We start from the raw sequence: 6,712 nt of genomic DNA on the forward strand, positions 1-6,712 counted from the left end.
AGGACTATGGAACTTATTTTTCCAGTACTTTATCGTCGCTGCCCGTTTCTCAGGCTCGGTGCGGTTTTCTTCCATGTCTCTATGCACAGGAGACAGAGCTGACGCCCCCAGTGTTACGGTATCCCCTCCCCTCAGTCACACACCTCCAAGCAGCAGGATTCCTGCACCGGCGCCGATAAGGTACTGAATTTTTTTTTTTTTAATAGTACATTCGCTTTAAACACATATATTCATTTAATATGAGGAACATATAGGAACTCAGTTAGTTCATAGTAACATATTGCAAAGAACATGGCGATCGCAAATCTTAGACCATAAAGCATTGAAAGCCAGTCTTTCGATTTTTTTTTTCTCTTTACTTTTTCTATATAATTTCCTTAGAATTCTTTTTTCTTTAGCGTTTGCCTGTGTGGTGGGAGTAAGAAGACAGTCTGCCTGAATGCAATATGATAATTTTATTTATCTGCTTATAGTATGTCAATATCCCTGTCTCCATCGTGTGACCATACAGCCCATGTATATTAAGTGGTTTGACTTTCAGCCCTGGAGAGGGCATTGTTTGCATACAGCGGCTCAGTATTAGGCACAGTTCACATTTGCATTCACTCTATTGTGACATTTCCCTTCACTAACAGGTGGGGTTAATGGCCAATAAGTAGTTGACCCCATGATACTTGTCTTATAATGGGGATAGATAGTCTGTGCATCAGTGCTTATTCTTATACTTTATGCTGGTGCATATAGGTTTTTTGTTACTTTATCGCTGCAGAGGCTTATGTGGCCTATTCAAGCTTGAAACGATTCATATTGCTATGTGCAGAACCATTGCCTGTTTTCTGTACGCAAATGGAGGAATGAATTTTTAAAAAATTTTTATGCATGGTTTTATAATGAAGAGTTAATTCTGGACATCCTGCATGTTCCTCACATCTCATGCACACATTTTGTATGTCCTTTCTTCTGGTTTAAAGGGAATGTATCAACTAGATTTTTTTTCTATGGATCAGAGTTGGTTACTGAGGCATGTTGTTTTTTTTAATATCTTTGTGATTTTTTTTTTTAAATGTCATTTTTAGTGCATTGTTATGGAGGCAGCCATCTTGCCTGAGCTATAACAGCATTTATAGATAAGCATTACGGCAAACCCAATAGACATAGGCATAATAATTTGGCCCAGAGCCTAATTACATGAATGGGAGAGTTCTCTAGGCATGCTCCATGACCTGTGCAGAGGTCATTCAACAAGGAGGGGGAGGCTGAGCTTATAGCATCAGCTATTGTAAAGATCTGCTCTTATCTACACTGCTGTCACCTTTCACTGCTGGAAAGTCATCTGTACAGAACCAATGCAAAAGAAGAGCCCGTGGAGCCTCATTGAAGAGTTTGAAAACACAGGACTAGCCAGATATCCATCCGGGAAGGACCCAGCCAAGGGGTGGCTCTTGTAAGGAAACCACCAAAACCACCATATTAGGTGGCACTATAAGTCAATGTAATGACAAGGGAAAAACCAATGCCAGGTATCCATCCGCATACAGCTGTTTCGGGGGTGTTGCCCTTCATCAGTGTGGAGCAGGATTCTGGCAATGCACCTAGGATTTCACTGCATTGAGCGCTTTCACTAGCAGCCAGCAGTGTTATCGTTTGGCTGGTCTCCCTGAGTTTAGCAATCTGTTTCTGTACAGAACCAAGTCTCAATTTAAAGGGTTTATCCAGTTAGGTAAAATACCGTGTTGAACCATCCCCTCTCTTGGACACTTACAATTTGTTCCATACATGTCATTACCTTATCAGTCTCCTACCCCAAGTTCTAAGCTACTGATTTTGCTAAAGACACAGAAAACTGTGTGTGAGCTGTTCTCTCCTTCTCCCCCTCCTTCCCCCCTCCCTTCCCAGACGCCTCATGTAAACAAGTCCCTGACCATCTGTCTCTGCAGTCTGTAATGCCAGGAGGGTTAATCACAGTGAGATCACCAGCAACATGACCTTATTGACCTCCGCTCATTACAGAGTACAGAGACAGACAGCCAGGAACTCTGTTTACATGAGCCATCTCGGAAGGAAAGGGGGAGGGAGGGGAGGCAGAGAGAACAGCTCACACATAGTTTTCTGTATCTTCAGAAAAGTAGAAATCTCAGGACTAGGGGAATGAGACGAATAGATAATTACTAGAGATGAGCGAACTTTTCAAAAGTTCGGTCCGACCGGACTTTCGGATTTTTTCGGAGAGTTCGGTCCTACCGAATTTCGGATTTCTTCGGATTTTATAGTTTAAAGCATCTATATGATACAGGGGTAGTGTATTTGGTTGAATTTAGGGCTCTACATGTCAGTAACATCATTATCTTTTCGATATCTCAAAGTCAATTTTTTTTTTAGACTTCTATTCACCATTACAGGGTCTATGCAGGAAATTCACCATTACAGGGTCTATGCAGGAAAAAGGTGACAAATGCAGTGAAGGCAGCAGCAGTAGTCATTGGAGGCCAGTGGAGGTCCAGCAATAGTCATTTGAGGCCAGTACAGGAGCAGCAGTAGTCAACATGGAGGCCAGGCAGGAGCAGCAGTAGCCAACATGGAGGACAGGCAGGAGCAGCAGTAGCCAACATGGAGGCCAGGCAGGATCAGCAGTAGCCAACATGGAGGCCAGGCAGGAGCAGCAGTAGCCAACATGGAGGCCAGGCAGGAGCAACAGTAGTCAACAATTGGGTATATAGCACTTTTTTAAAGATATAATGCTATACACCTGAACCAGGTATTTTAGACTCTCAGGATAAGACGGATGTGATATACACACTTTCAATCAGAAGGGTCCAAGTATAGAAATTGGGTATATAGCACTTTAAAAAAAAAAAATACAATGCTATACACCTGAACCAGGTATTTTTGTCTCTCAGGATAAGAGGGATGTGCTATACACACTTTCAATCATAAGGGTCCAAGTATGGAAATTGGGTATAGATAGATAGATAAATAGATAGATAGATAGATAGATAGATAGATAGATAGCACTTTTTTAAAGATACAATGCTATACACCTGAACCAGGTATTTTAGTCTCTCAGTAGTATAAGACAGATGTGATATACACACTTAAAATCAGAAGGGTCCAAGTATAGAAATTGGGTATATGGCACTTTTTTTTAAGATACAATGCTATACACCTGAACCAGGTATTTTTGTCTCTCAGGATAAGACAGATGTGATATACACAGTATCAGAAGTATAGGACTTGTATATCTGTACTGCACGTTTTGGTTCTGTGCACCTTTTTCTGTCCTATGCCTAATCTATCTATCTTTCGCCCTCTCTATATTTCTCTCTCAATCACTAGATGTTTCTCCTCTCCGCTTTCCTAATCTTTCCTTTCCTTTCCCACAATATCTTCTCAGTAGTCTGTAGTACACAACAGCAGCTTGCTTCCTCTCTCTCTGTCTCCCTCTACACACTGCGTGGTGCGGTCATGTGACCGCTAGAGATGAGCGAACCGAGTTCAGGTTCGAGTCCATCCGAACCCAAACCTTCGGCATTTGATTAGCGGGGGCTGCTGAACTTGGATAAAGCTCTAAGGTTGTCTGGAAAACATGGATACAGCCAATGACTATTTCCATGATTTCCACATAGCCTTAGGGCTTTATCCAAGTTCAGCAGCCACCGCTAATCAAATGCCGAAGGTTTGGGTTCGGATCGACTCTTTTCCCGCCCGGAACACTTCCTACTTTGTAGAATGGCACGTGCCATTTTAGAAAGCAAGGGGAAAAAAAATCGGAGCAGATTTCCAAAAATCCAAATCCGATCGGACTCCGATTTTTGGGAAAATCTGAACCAGATCCCATATCGGGTGAAGCGGTTCGCTCATCTCTAATAATTACAAGTATGTAATTAGTATGTTGATCTCCAGAGGGCAAATTATTCCACCTATATTTTACCTAACCGGAATACCCCTTTTACTAGCTGCAGAGTCTGTTGGTGCTATACAAGCTAAAATTATTATGTTAATTTGTTTTCCCTAAGACCCATTGGCATCACAACATATGGGGTAAATTCGCCCCTGCGAGCCCCTGGGACGAAGGAATATTTAATGAAAAAATAACAATTAAATTTTAATCCCCTCCTCCATGAGGTATAAATAGGCTCCACCTCCTCCTAGACCTCAGTCTAATTATAAAGAAACATAAAACACAGGGAGGGAGTCTTGTGATGCCAATGGGTCTTAGGGAAAACAAATTAACATAATAATTTTAGCTTCCCTTACGTCCCATTGGCATCACAACATATGGGGAATTAGCAAGCATTATCCCCAATGGGCGGGTTATTTATTACGTTATTAAGAACACATCTTGCAAAGGTTGTTCTTGACAAGAAAGAAGTATCCAGCCTGAAATATCTCACAAAGGTAGTCAAAGACGACCAGGTAGCTGCCTGGCATATGTCCTCAAGTGGCACAGCGGCATGCTCTGCCCAAGTGGAGGCCACAGCTCAAGTAGAGTGAGCCCTGGTAAATTCTGCTGGATCCAGATCAGCAGAGGAGTAACATAAGGCAATGGAGTCACAGATCCATCTGAATATTGAAGGTTTTGAAGCCTTTCTCCCCTTGTTCTTTCCTGCGAAAGGGCTAAAGAAATTCTCGTCTTTACGAAAATCACCTACTTTATGTAGATAGATCTTGATAGCTCTGGATATGTCCAATAAAGAAAGATCCAAGTCTTCTTTAGATGATCCAGTAGGAGAAAATACAGGCAATACTATTGGCTGGTTGATGTTGGCAAATGAAGCCACCATAGGCAGGAATCCTGGAAGGAACCCAAGGATAACCTTGTCTTGGGAAAAAAATCACGTATGGAGGTGCGGAGTCAAGGGCTTGAAGTTCTCCAACTCTCTTAGCAGAGGTAATGGCTAGTAAAAGAGAAACTTTCAATGTTAACTTGAAGTCTACTTCCTCCCAAGGCTTAAAGGGAGGAAGACACAGGCGTCTCAACACAAAGGATAAGTCCCATGGGTCTACCTGCTTTACCAGGTTAGGCCTAATCTAGCCTTAACAAAATTCTTTACCTCCAAGATCTGAAAGAAACGTGAGTTTAGGTGTGCAGAGAGGGTTGCTATCTGCACCTTGATGGAACTAGGTTTTAATCCTTTATAGAAGCCTTTATGTAAAAACTCCAATGACTGGAGTAGAAGGTTTAAGTCCATCAATACTCCTGCTTGCACACCAATCTTGAAAATCTTCCAAATCCGTGCATAAGATTTATTTGTAGTGCTACTACAAGCGTGAGAAAGAGTATACTATACCTTCTCAGAAAAACTAGAGTCTAATACGGTCCTCTCAGTCTCCAAGCTGGCAAGCTGAGGCTGGAAAGATTCCTGCACAGATGTTGACCCTGGAATATTAGATCCGGATGCAGAGGTAATCTCCAAAATTCCCCTCTGCTCATATTCATGGGCAGGGTGAACCATGACCCCTTCGGCCAGAAGGGAGTTATTATTATTACTGACGACTAATCTTCTTCAAACTCTGGGAATCATGGCTATGGGAGGAAAGATATACGCCAGCTGGTATGTCCATGGTATTGTCATTGAGTCCACTACCGTGGGATTGTCTGCCCTGTAAAGGGAACAGAAATTCCTCAGTTTGGCATTGCTTGCTGATGCCATGAGGTCTCTCTGAGGAAGCCCCCACCTCTGGGTTAACTGAATGAACACTCTCCTTGAGAGAGACCATTCCCCCGGTAATGTCAGGCCTCAACTCAGTCAATCCGCCAATATATTGTCGACACCCCTGATATGAATCACAGAGAGTCTGGTTATTCTGGTTTCTGCCCAACAGAAAAATCTTCTCTACTTCCCTGAGGAGAGAAGGGATCTGGTACCTCCCTGTTTAGGTACGCCACACAGGTCCTGTCGTTCATCCGGATTCTGACTGCTCTCTGTAAAATAGGAGGAGAAAAATGAAGAAGAGCTAGGTAAATCGCTCTGAGCTTCCTCACGTTGGAGGGCAAAGCGGATTCCTGTTGACTCCAAGATCCTGCAGTCGTGATGACTGTCAGATGAGCTCCCCAACCTGTTCCTGAAGCATCTGTCGTGATGGTTATCCAGTGTGGTTCTGAAAATAAAACTCCATGTTTGACTTGTCTCCACCACATTAGAGAATGTCTTGTTTGAGTCGATAGAACATGCATCGCATCCAAGTCCTTCAGTCCTCGGTTCCATACTGTTAGTGCTTCTCTCTGAAGAAATCTCATGTGCCATAACGCCCATGGCACCGCGTCCGCAGCTGAGGCAAGGAGCCCTAGAAAGCGCATTTATGTTTTTATGGATACCTGACAAGGAGGAATTAGGAATTAAGTCTGATTTCTCTATGTTGATAAGCCAACCTAATTGTTGAAGTATGTCCTGGACATAGTTCAACTGAACTCTCAGAAGATCCTGAGTCTGAGTCATAATCAACCAATCGTCCAGGTAAGGGATAACTTTATCCCCTATAAACAGAAGCGAACCATCATGGTGACACTACCTTTGTGAAAACAAAGGGTGCGGAGGTATTCCGGATGGAAGGACTTTGAATTGTAAGTGTCTTACCTTCCCCTGGATTTGGATGGCGAAGGCTCTCCTGTGAGCCTTCAGAATCGGTACATGAAGATATGCATCCGGTAGATCTATGGTGACCATAAAATCTCCCTCCTGGAGGATAGATTTTACCGATCTTATGTTCTCCA

Source organism: Dendropsophus ebraccatus, chromosome 3, assembly GCF_027789765.1.
Source record: "Dendropsophus ebraccatus isolate aDenEbr1 chromosome 3, aDenEbr1.pat, whole genome shotgun sequence".
NCBI lineage: Eukaryota > Metazoa > Chordata > Amphibia > Anura > Hylidae > Dendropsophus > Dendropsophus ebraccatus.